The sequence below is a fragment of the Thalassophryne amazonica genome, chromosome 13 (assembly GCF_902500255.1).
Source record: "Thalassophryne amazonica chromosome 13, fThaAma1.1, whole genome shotgun sequence".
Lineage (NCBI taxonomy): Eukaryota > Metazoa > Chordata > Actinopteri > Batrachoidiformes > Batrachoididae > Thalassophryne > Thalassophryne amazonica.
In genome coordinates, this window is record NC_047115.1 from 47607847 (window position 1) to 47621469 (window position 13623).

The window sequence follows — 13623 nt, forward strand, 5'->3', positions numbered from 1 at the left end:
GAGCAAGCAATTACAACACGATGCAGTTGAAATGAGCTTGTAGTTTGGACTGTCAGCTTTGAGGGTACTTATGTACATCCAGTGGTGGGCACAGCTAACCAAAAAGTTAGCTTCGATAACCATTAATCTTATAACTGAAAAGTTATCTTTTATTATGCTAAACTGATAAAATGCTAAAAAATGTATCTTTATTACCGATAACTGATAACCAATAACTTTTAGTATTGATTCAGATGCAGCCACATCAGATTACACTGTTGGCTTCTGATAAACCAGTTTCACTTTAAGCGCCGCAGGGGCTGCTGGGTAAATTCAGCAATCACAAACACAAAAAGAATGCATGAAAAATGAATGAATAAAAAAATAAAACCCCAAACACCGTCATCGTCTTTCAAAAGCAGTAAAACACAGTATTAGAAGTCACAGTTTACAATTTACAAACTAAAAGCTGCTGCTTTTTTCACATGCTTTGAACCCTGCAGCTAAAACAGCTGAACCGAAATACATACATTAATGCATTGAATGGAAGAGTAAAAGACACATAGTAAATATAAATTCTTACCTGTTAGTATCAGTGGGGTTCATTAAATTCTGAATAAATAATACACATAAAGCATCCTGATTATCCAAAACGGTGTGTAAGAAAAGTCCCCCTATAACAGCTGCACCATGAGATCTCCTCTGTCCCACTGAGTCTTGGCGATTAAATTATGCTGTCAGCCACAAAGAAATAAAATAAAATAATGTTAAAATTAGTCCATTTTGTTTCTGTGTCAAGCGGACAGTAACACTCACTATAACATCCAAAGTGAACCTGAAATACACTACCCACAATGCTCCCTGCATCAACCGGCCAATCACGTTTTGCGCTTAATGATGATGTCATCAGCAAGCGACAGCCACAAACACACGACAGACTAAAATGTTTGATTTTAGGGTTTACAAATGTTTTTGACCGTTAAAGTTTGCTTACTTTACCAGCAAAAAAAAATGTTAGCAGACTGAAAGTAATCAGAACTAAATTTATCGGAAGATAATTGGTCCACTGATGGTTTTAAAAGTTATCTGAAAATCTAATCCGCTAGCAAAAACATTACCTTCGATAATTATCGTTTATCGGATTAGCTGAACTGTGTCGACCACTGGTTACATCCAAAAAAAATTGAGTAGTGTAGAAACTGCGGTGTTTTGTTTATGTAGGTTTCCATTTTTAATGCCCCAATAAAACAAACAAAGAATAGCCATACAAGAAACATAGATGAGTAAATGGGATGGTCTCCAGTTGCTGCAGCAAGTCAAGTCTGGGAGTTAGATATGTACTGATGGCATGTGTTGCCACATCCAACGTACCACAGAACCACAGATAACCAGGCCAACCCCACCACCCAAAAGTAAACATCTATGTCTCTCAGTCAGGTCACACATGGGCATACTGTTAGCCTTTTGTACTTGCTGGTGTTCACAGCTCTGAGGCACCTGCATGCTGGATCACATCCAGAGAAATGCACCACATAGCCAAAACATCATAGTTGATATTCCCTCAAAATGCAAGAAGCATGCGTCATCTGAGGATCCCTAAGTAAATGGACTGCAAGTCTGTAATAAACACTGACTACAGTGTGCTGCCTTGCACATTTCTTCATGTAATGTGGAGTTGTGTGAGGAAGGGCATTCGGCGTAAAACGTGCCAATTCAACATGCCGATCCTTCTCAGATTTGCTGTGGCAACACCGAGTGTGAACAAAGGAGCAGCCGAAGGGACTTACTTACAGTATGTTGCCTTGCAGTGCATTCAACTGCACACCGGGAGCAACTTGAGAATTACAGACCTCACCTAAGAGACTTTTGTGATATTCCTCTCTGACAGGAACTCAGACCAATGATCCTCTGATCTTGAACCCATCATTTTAACTATACAGAATCACCTGTTCATTTTACACAAAGTAATTCTACTGAGGACTTAGTTCCAAAGATATCCAGTGTCCACTTTATGTCACTGGTTAGTATCCAAGTCTAATAACCATACAGTATGACAGGAAGAACCTGGACCCTAAAGACTTTGTTCTCTTGCAAAGGTGTCAGCATTGCTAAATATTTCTGTCCAGGGAAGTCCAGTCTGTGCAGTCAGGGTATCTATTCACAAACACCACAGGGTTGTTCACAGAGTCACCAGTCTTCTTGTTCTCTTCTTCTTTACTCACCAACACGTTTGACTGGACTTTGTAAATTTGATCATAGTTCAGGTTCAGGTTTCTCTCAGTTGGCTGCCTGTTCACCTGAGGGTGGATTTTAAAGTGCTGTTATTGACTTACAAGATACCAAAAGGTTGTTCTCCATCTTATATGGTTGGTTTAGTTTGGCCACAGGTGATTAATCGCTTGTGCCCTGTGTGTCTCAAAGGTTAAGAAAAAGACAGCAGGTCATAGGGAAATTTTAAATTATGCAATGACATTATGGAAAAGTTTAACAAATGAAGTTAGGCAGGTGAGTTCAACTTGTGAATTTAAAAACAGACTTGAGACTTTTCTGTTCTCATGGGGGCGATCATCTAGATCAGTGATGTTAAGCAGTGAAATCACCTGGTGGAGTGGGTGGTTGCAAAGAAAACCTGCACCCTCTCAACTCTTTCTGGAATGAGTTGAAGAGCTCTGATCTAGTGGTTAAGCACTGGGCTTGAGACCAGAGGATCCTGAGTTCAAACCCCTGCCAGATGGGAAAATCACCAAGGTCCTAAATCCCTCAGTTGTTCTCAGAGTGTAATTGAGTGAGTGTGTGTGTGTTTATAGGTGAATGTAAGGCATCATTGTAAAGCACTTTGAGCTCCTGATTCAGATGGAAAAACACTATATAAATGCAGTTCATTTACTCAGCTGCTTACTTAGTTAGTTTTTAATGTCATTTTTTATGTTTCTTGGATTTATTTTCAATTCCTGTGTTTTATATATTTGGTATTTCGTTGTCTTTTTATTGCATTATAATTCATGAAGTCCTTTGTATATCTAATTTGAAAGTGTTATATGAATAAATATTATTATTATTATTATTATTAGTATTGCATAGTATAGAATTATTTGGCCAGTGGTTAATTTCTTGATAATGATGCCAAAGTGCACTGGTTACTGAGGAGTAACTGTGACTGAATCATTTAAAGAATGATCTTTTCAAGCACCTCTTTTGACACAGAGAGCAGTGTAATGCCTCTGTAGCTGGTGCAGTCCAGGCGGTCACACTTTCCTTTCCAGAATGGGAAGATAAGTCCTTTCTTACAGTCATTTGGGATGATACTTGTGTCCCAGATTGAAACAAAGATTGTTTGTAACAGCATCCCCACCTGCCTGGAGGAGTTCAGCTCCAATACCACAGATCCCTAGAGCATTAATCGCCCCAGCTGTTTCATCGCCTCTGCAAACTCACTGATATTTGGCAGATAAGCCAATAGAACCCTGGCACAAGAGATGTCTGCAATCCTGGCAGCTGTAGCCTGAGCTGATAAATATCTCCTCATTGAAAAGCTCCTCTCAATCCAGATCGGGAAAATCTCCACATGCTACTTTTGGCCACATGCACTTGGGCCGGTCCTCAAAGAAAGGGTCATATGAAATCCGAATAATGGTGCAGAATTTCAGCAATTGCATCATTGTTTCGATCTCCTTTTTATTATTTTTGTTGTCTCACCCCCCTTTGGGAACCTGTCCTCAGCTGTTCAAGATTCTAAAGAATGGGGATTATTTCACCCAAAAGAAAAGGGCACTGAGTGAATCTGAACAATCATAAAAAGGTCATTACCCAGATAAATGTACCTATTTAAGCAAATCATAAAGTCAACAACTCCAGCATGTTCCTACAGAGGATTCAGACTTTCTTCATTATTTTGGAAATATGTTTAACAAGAGCTTGTTATACCCGACAGTAGAAAAAAATAAGCTGGACATACACAATAAATACTGTAAATGCAGAGGAAAATGGAAGAAAAATGTATCTGGGGCACAGATTGTGTTTCTCTGAAGGAATTCCATAAAGGCATGCACGCCGAAGAAATTACTTTATAAAGCATTTTGAATTGTCTGAATGGTTCCATATAAATAAACTTACCTTGCCTTCTGAAAATGCCACTGTTCATAGCTGCAGTGTTAAGAAAATGAAAATGATTGATGTTGAACAGCTTGAACTCAGTGATACCTCTGGTAGCAGTGTCTCATTTTTACAGACAGGAAACCGCCACCTCCGTCGGTTGATCCCTCGAAATGGAAAGGAGGGAAGCAAAAGAGAAGAGGGAGACAGATTTTGCAAAGATCAGGCCACAGCTGCAGCATGATCTGATGGATGTCTCCTCATTCCCTTTATCCGTGTGATCGGTGTTAAGTAATAAACATGGAAATAACTGCAGTGTGCATACTGTGCACCACGTGCACTCACAGAAATATTTAAACCTAACTTTTAAAATTTATAATTAATTCCCATTTACTTTTTTTTTTTAGATAATTTTAATACAAACCTACCAAATAAACCTTATATGATGCATATTTATTACTGTTATAAATCCTATTTATTTGAAATGCATAATCCTCAGCTTTATGTATTTAGTATTAATAAACTATAATTACTCTAAATCAATAATAATGACAGTGTTTATTTAAAATACATAAAGTATATTGTGTGAATTGCATAATTATGCAATTATGCAATTCAAAACAATATACGTTATGTATTTTAAATAAATACTGTCATTATTATTGATTTAGAGTAATTATAGTTTATTAATACTAAATACATAAAGCTGAGGATTATGCATTTCAAATAAATAGGATTAATGAATATGAATCATGTAAGGTTTATTTGGTGGGTTGTATTAAAATTATCTAAAAGAAGTAAATGGGAATTTGTTCATGTAATAAAATTACATAAATCTTAAAAGTTAGGGTAAATATTTATGTGAGTGTGTAAATACTGTGAGATACTGGAAAATGTAAAAGTGAGCATAATTTTTTTGATTGCAAGATATTCTACCAGTACTGACTGTGTAAACCTTTAAAGTGATAAAAGACAAATGCATTTTCACCCCTATAGCTTGTTCTCACTAGTGGTGGGCATAGTTCCGCTAATCCGCTAACTGCTAATTAGCAAAGCTAATAATAAACCAACCAACCAGTGATTGAGAGGAGACTCATTTCCCATAACGCGTTTTGGCGCATGTCGTTAATGCTCAAACCTTCAGAATTAGCGCATTACTGTGAAAAATACGTGTGATATTTTCACTTTGTAAAAATGACAGAGTTGCTGTTAATGTTGATAAACTGTCCAGAATTAGCTTTGTTTATAAATTAAACCATGAGTGAAAAATGTCTTGCTTTTCATGTCTCCTGGGACACGTCTGTGTTGTTGCATGTGGAAAGTAAATAACACTACCTTACAGCAGTGAACAGGATGCTTAAAGACAGAAGCTCTGGCTCGTGTTTGTTTTGGGTTTGTGATCACCTTTCATTTTACTCTGAAGCCTCAGAAGTGCTTAAACTTGAAACTGGCTTATCAGTAGCCGACAGCGTACCGAGTCAATACTAAAAGTTAGCGGATAGCTGTAACTTATGCTAAATGTTTTACTGGTTTATCGGTTTAGCATTATAAAAGTTAACATTTCAGTTAGCGGATTAATGGTTATCGAAGCTAACCTTTTGGTTAGCTGTGCCCACAACTGTACATACACTAGACAAACCCTCGAGACTCAAATGGGACGGCTCCAACATAGTTTCACCCTCTCTGTAAACTGTAAGGACAGTGGATTTTGGTACAAATTCTTAATTTAAGATGTTTAACACAGTAAAGTTAATGTAGCTGCAGCTGATGTGGGGGGCTGTGTGTGTCTTTTTTTTTTAGCATTTTATTACAAATATCTGTAACAACATGGTTTGATGTGTGATTGATTCTCCATTCTTCCATTCTTTTTCAGTAACTCAAAGATAGGGACGGGAGTGTATTCAGACTTCATTTTTTCCCTCTAAGGTTATGCAGGGTGTGTTGTTCATGCGCCACCTGTTTATCCAAATATAGGTTGGTCATGATGTCATTGCTGACATGGTGACACCCACCACAGCTTTTTTTTTTTTTTTTTTTGGAATTCAAAACACTCACCAGTGTTAAACTAACACTAACAGTGAACATATGGTCCCACTTTGGCCAGAGTAGGACCATATGTACATTGGCAGCACTAATTTAACACCGTCAGTGTTAGTTTTACACTGGTGATTTTACTGTTTATGGGTGATGTTGCATAGAGTTTGGTCCAGTATATAATAAATCAAATGTTGTGGCAGTGTCCTGATTTCAGTGCACAGCTGTCACTCAAAGCTACCGCACCCCTAATTATTCTTAACTGTAAGACTTAAAAGAGGCTAAACTGATGAGGTATTTGAAAATCCATCCCCAATGCAATTGTAATAAACAACAAAACTAGGTATAGACACCAAAAGCCTTTTTGTACCACACTGTAAATATGTTTATTTATGGTATAAAGCTGGGGATTTTAAGATGGGGGTTTACAATGAGTGACCATTCTTGGAATTTCCACATTGGCTTTATTTTTCAGCACTGGAGGTTGCCGGTTGGTCCAGGCCACGTGTTGCACGTGTTTGGCTGAGCAGAAGAACTCGGTCATTGCCTTGATCATAAAAGCTTCTACATGCTGTAATAGATGGTGATAAATTGAACTCACTTTAACATCGAGTGCATTTTGGTGGCGTTCCCTCAAGTGAGCTCTATCCTCTTATTCATTCACAGCAATCTACATCCCAGTCATCTGGATGTCTGGCACAGAAAAGGTTCATTAAATTGCATTTTCAGATATCAGCTCACATTTCTTTAGAAAGTGCTAAGTGGGGGGGTGGGTTGGTGGTGGGGGGTGGAGGCAAAACGTGACCTGATTAACAAGAATGATACTCATAAATCGGAATATGTAATTTCAACAGCTTCCTGGAAGATTAACACACCTGAATATTTTATAGCCTTTATTCACTGTATCCGATACATTCATTTTTAAGCACATTTCTTTTTGACATTTATCCCTACTTTTATCATCATGCTAAAAATAACATGAAACTCACATCGCTGCATATTTATATACACTGGTGAAAATGGTTATCTGCTGGTTTTTGTGCTGCCACGCGCAGTGCAACCACAGCAGCATTCATGTGAAGTATATTATTAAAACGCTCCCCCACAGTGTAATATCTGTGACTTACATAAACAGATGGAACAAAAAGGCAACACTGTGGTATTTGAATTTTAAAGAGAATGATAGATTGGTCATGGTTAGAACAAGACCCTAAAATTAAAAATGATCATTTGGCGTGACAGATGATGCACTTGCACTGTATCTAACCCATATCCAATCGTTCTTGCGAGCTCCTGTGGGCATATTTGTTGATTCACTGCACAGAAGGAATGTTGTATTGACTGACCAAACTCATTGTCTTACCGTCTGCAGCTTAGTCTGAAATTACAATTTACTGATGGTTGGTCTGCCATGATACACCTTTGAACATGGAATATCCTGTCTGTTATTGTGATCACAGACCACTCGATTACTAAAGTCAAATCGTGTCTGGGAGCATGCACTGCTGCCACTACGTATACATGACAGCACAGAACCAACCGCCTTGGGCCCTGGATGGCAACCACCAAAGCAGACAGCTGGCACATCCCTAAGTCTCAAATACAACCATCGACAGTGCATCTGGAAAGTATTCACAATGCTTCACTTTTCCATTTTGTTGTATTACAGCCTTATTCCAAATTTGAGTAAATTAATTTTTCCTTCAAATTCTACTCACAACACCCCATAATGACAGCAGGAAAAAAGTTTTTAAGTTTTGCAAATTAAAAAGAAAAAACAAAGGAATCACATGTACATAAGTATTCACAGCCTTTGTTCAATACTTTGTTGATGCACTTTTGGCAACAATTACAGCCTTGAGTCTTCTTGAATATGATGCAACAAGCTTGGTGCTCCTATCTTTAGGCAGTTTTGTCAACTCCTCTTTGCAGCACCTCTCAAGCTCCATCAGGTTGGATGGGGAGTGACGGTGCACAGCCATTTTCAAATCTCTCCAGAGATGTTCAATCAGATTCAGGTCTGGGCTCTGGCTGGGACACTCAAGAACATTCACAGAGTTGTCCTAAAGCCAGTCCTTTGATATCTTGGCTGTGTGCTTAGCGTCATTGTTCTGCTGAAAGATGAACCATTTGTCCCCACATCACTGGAGCACGAAGGTTTGAGGTGCAGTATTGTGTTGGTGTTGTGCTGTGAGATACGTTAATTGCTGTGCTCGCTCAGAAGCGTGTAGTCCTGCATTACTTCTGCCCTCAAATCTACCCTGGTCCTTGTCTGTCCACTGTACTGACTCCTCAGTCCATTGGTTGTCTTTTCTCTTTATTATGGTTATTCTACTAGTTTCTGCTTACTTTCACAAATGCTGGTTGTGTGGTTATTACTTTACAGTCCATGAGATTGACTGATCAGTATCGAGCCCCGCCTTGTGGCATTTCAGGGCCATTCAACAATGAATACTTTCCTGGCCCTGAATAATGTTCCGCAAAATCAGTGCAAAGGTGTCGGCCTTCCTAAAATGGCCTCTTTCTGCAGTGGAAATGGGCCTATATAGAAACAAACCACATGGCCACAAATGTTGAAGCTGATCATCCCTCAAAATGCAAGTGATACTCCCCATCATCAGCATTGATATCCACATACAACATTTGCATTCCCTCTGCAGTCCATTGCATCTGTGATACGTGTACGGAAACAATAGAGACCACTCAATGCAAATTCGCAACAGGTCGATTTTTGATGGATGTTGGAGCTGAAACACAACTGAATGGCCAATCAGATCATCAGTAATCACATTGTCATGCCCTGTCACTATGAATATTAACAACACACCACACTTACCCATTATATATGCAGAAAAAGAAAAGTGGAAAAATACCTGGGGCAAAACACAACACAGGCTCAAACCGACAAGACGGAAAACCTCACAGACAGACCACACCGACAGGCTGCAGTATGTCAGGCTGAGGGACACCACGTCTGACACTGTGATCAGCAGCACCGGAGCACCCAAAGGCACGGTGCTGGCCGCTCTTCACTTCACCCTGTACACCTCTGACATCTGCTTCAACTCTGAGCTGTGTCACATCCAGAAGTGTGCAGATGACAGAGAGGAGGAGTACAGGAGCCTAGTGAAGGACTTTGCTGCCTGGTGCCACATAAACCATCTACAGCTCAACACCTTGAAGACAAAGGAGCTGGTCATTGACTTTGGGGAGTCCAGACCAAGACCGCGACCAGTTCTGATCCAGGGAGCTGAGGTGGGGATTGTGGATTCCTACAAGTACCTCGGGCTGTGGCTGGACAGCAAACTGGACTAGACAACCCACACCAACCACCTGTACAGGAAGGGCCAGGGCAGGCTGCACTTTCCGAGGAGGTTGCAGTCGTTTTACATTTGCAGGAAACACCTGTGGTGGGTGGCTCTCTTAGAGAGCCATGTCCATAAGTTAGAGCAGCTTTTTAGCTCAGTGGAATTAGATGTTACAGGCACTCCAGATGAGGTTAGTGATGGGCCGGCTAGCGTGCCCATTAGCATCAGCCTAGAAATGCCGGCTGTGGAGGATGGCTTTCGGACTGTGGCTAGGCGTAGGAAGCCCTGTAGGGCTTGGTGTCTGGTTGTGGTACCCCGATCACACTCGTCACTGCGAACTGTGAATCGGTTCTCCCCCTTGGATTTGCCTGATGTGAATTCTCTGAGGCCATGAGTGACTTCCACTCCTGTCTCCAGGCCGAAATGCCGGACTTTAGTGATAGGGGATTCTATCACCCGCAAAGTCAGGTTACAGACACCGACTAACGTTAAATGTATTTCTAGGGCCAGAGCTCCCGACATTGCATCCCAGCTTAGGGTGCTGACGCTGCAGAAGGGAAGACAGACTAAGGAACATGACATGAGCTATAGTCACATAGTTATTCACGTTGGCACCAATGATGTCAGGATGAAGCACTCAGAAGTCACAAAAATGGACATAGAGAGGACTTGTGACCTTGCCAGAAAGATGTGTCTCTGATTCCCTGCCCTCCTGGGGTACTGATGAGGGGTTTAGCAGGCTGACATCATTAAATAGGTGGCTGGCACAATTTTGTAGACAGCAAGGCTTTAGCTTTATTGATAACTGGCCTTCGTTCTGGGGCTGCCGTGGCTTGCTGATGCCAGACGGCCTCCACCCTGCTGGGGAAGGCATCACCATCTTGTCTGCGAACATATAGAGCTCTACAGGGTGGGTAACATTAGGAATTTACAGCAGGGCACGGAGCAGGTGATTAGAGACCCTGCAAGGCTTATGACAAATGCATGCTACCTACAACACGCGTGGAATGTCTCAAACGTCTAGGCATCTTATATATGCTACTCTGGAACCACCCTTAAGCTCAAACAGTTCAACTGTCAACCAAACTGAGGTCCTTAGTCTGGGTCTCATTAATATATGATCACTATCCTCAAAATCATTGTTAATTAATGATCTAATTATTGATCATCAGTTAGATATGATTGAGTTACGTAAAACCTGGCTTAAACCTACAGCTATCCTCTCCTTAAATGAGGCCTGCCCACCAGCATATACATTTAGTCAAGTCCCTCGTGATCCGAAGCAAGGCGGGGGTGTTGTTCTTATTTATAAATCTAGGTTTAGCTTATTAGCTATTGGGGTCACAAATATAACTCCTTTGAGCATCTGTTTCTCCGCTCCGCTCAGGATATTACGCATTGACAAGGTCAGAAGAATAAAAATAAGCCGTATAACTTTGTCACTGTATATGGGCCTCCTGGCCCATATTCTGAATTCGTAGATGAATTTGGTGCCTTCATCTCTAACTTGGTGTCACCCCTTTGAGTCTGGTCGGCTTGAGGTTTCTTCCTCAGAGGGAGTTGTTTCTTACCACTGCTGCTCTGGGGGTTAGTAAGGTTAGACCTTTCTTGTGTGAAGCGCCTTGAGGCAATCCTGTTGTGATTTGGTGCTATATAAATGAAAGTAAATTGAAATTGAAAATATCTTCTAATCTAATCTAATCTAATCTAATCTAATCTAATCCAAAACTGGTGTCCAAATAGCAGCTTCTTTATTTGATCTACAACCGACCAACTGCACTAAATCCTACATACTGTCGCTTTAAAACACACACACACACACACACACACACACACACACACACACACACACACACACACACACACACACACACACACACACACACACATACGTGTGTGTGTGTTGTTGCGCTAACCACCATATTAGACAATATTATATGAGTAAGAACTCCTACCAGCCAAAATAGGTGCTGGAGAAAAGTTTTAACATATAGTCATTTTGAATAACAAAGTAGGCCCATATTTAGTCCAATTCTGTGGACTAAAGGTATTAATAATTATCTGAGCAAAACACCCTAGGCTCTTTATTATACCTCACACCATGAATCTCTTGCAGTGACACTCATTAGTGAAACTATTGCATATTTAAACAGCAAAACATGCACCGAGCCAATTATACACGTTAAACTAATTCTAATTTTAAGGCAAATATGTACTCTGCTCTCATGTCTTTGATTCCAGAAGCACTTTATATGTCACACCTGGCCTGGAGTTTGCATATTGGGACTGTGAGGTCCCTTAAAGGCAGTTATAAATTTAGAGGACAAAAGGCAGAGGATAAAGGCATTAAAACAGAACAACCACACAAAAGAGGCATAAAATCGCAGAATACCTCAGGAGGAAGATGCACCTTGTGCCAAGCTTAGCCATTAGCTGAGGATTAGACTCAGATGTTATTAAGAAGCGGTACAGTCCTCCTAAAAGATTTCTGTCCATGAGTCCAAAAGGGGTAAAATGAATTATCTCAGAAATGATGGTCTGAAATATTCAACTTTGTAACACAACTTTGTCAACATCTCTGAGGGTTTAGCTTTCATTGACTTCAATATGTCAAAGAGTTTGCCTTTGTTCTCTAATGATTGTGCATTAAAGACTTTTAGTGAGCCTATATGCCTTATGTATAGGTCTCTCCCTCACAGTAAAGTTGGTGGAACGTTTTCCCTTGAACCTGCACTGGGATTTCCACAATGGCTTGTGCTGTACAAGCTGTGTGTCCTTGAGTGTTTCTTTGTGGAATAAGAAAACACTATTTTTATAGTATCTTGTAGAAGCAGGGACATTTATTTACACAAGATTACAACCACAGCGTAACAATGTCTTAACAACAAAGAGCAAGGGGTGGGTGGGGAGATCAGATTTTTTTTTTGGGTGGGTGATCAGATTTTCCCCAAAACAACAAAAAGGGACAAATTTCCTTGATTTTTCATATATGTACGAGGTCTGTTAGAAAAATATCTGACCTTTTTTTTTTTGCCAAAACCTGATGACTTTGAATCACGTGTGCTTGCATGAGCCAACCTTGAACCTTCGTGCGCATCCGTGAATTTTTTCACGCCTGTCGATTGCGTCATTTGCTGGCAAGCAGCATTTGTGTGAGGACGTGTGTTGAGCTCTCAGCGGATTTTCATTGCAAGGAAAATAGCGGAACGACTGGAGCAGCGCTACTGCATCAAATTTTGCCAGAAACTGGGCGACAGCCAGGTGGAAACCATTCAGAAGATTCAGACAGCTTCTGGTGACAATACTATGGGCATCACACAGATTAAGGAGCGGTACAACTGGTTTAAAGACGTCTGCACAATGGTGGAGAGCGAGCCATGCTCCGGTTGGCCATCAACATGCTGAAATGACCAGGTCATTTCCAAAGTGAACGCTGTGGTGATGTGGACCATCATGTGACTATCCGAGAAATTGCGGAATAGGTGGACATCAGCACTTTTTCGGCACATTCCACTGTAACAGAAGATTTGGCCATGAAAAGAGTGGCAGTGAAATTCGTGCCGAAGCTGCTGACGGCAGAGCAAAAGCACCTCACCTCGAAAAATGATGTCCACCTCTTCCACAATTTCTCGGATAGTCACATGACTGAAAAGCCACCGAAAGCCATCTGAATCTTTTGAATGGTTTCCACCTGGCTGTCGCCCAGTTTCTAGCAAAATTTGATTCACTAGCACTGCTCCAGTCATTCTGCCATTTTCCTTGCAATGAAAATCTGTCGAGAGCACTACACACGACCTCACACAAATGCTGCTTGCCAGCAACTGACACAATCGACAGGCGTGAAAAAATTCACGCATGTGCAGGAAGGTTCAAGGTTGGCTCATGCAAGCACATGTGATTCAAATCCATCAGGTTTTTGCAAAAAAAAAAGGTCAGATACTTCTCTAACAGACCTCGTGTATATATATATATGACAAATGGTGTTGGGGTCATTTTAAAGGAAGAATATGTTGTTAAGAGTGTGTTGGAGGTTAAGCGAGTGTCTGACAGGGTGATCAGTGTGAAGTTGGAAATTGAAGCGGTAATAATGAATATCATCAGTGCATATGCCCCACAGGTAGGTTGTGAGATGAAAGAGAAATTAGATTTCTGAAGTGAGTTAGAGGAGGTGGTGGACAGTGAGCCCAAGCATGAAAGAATGGTGATTGAA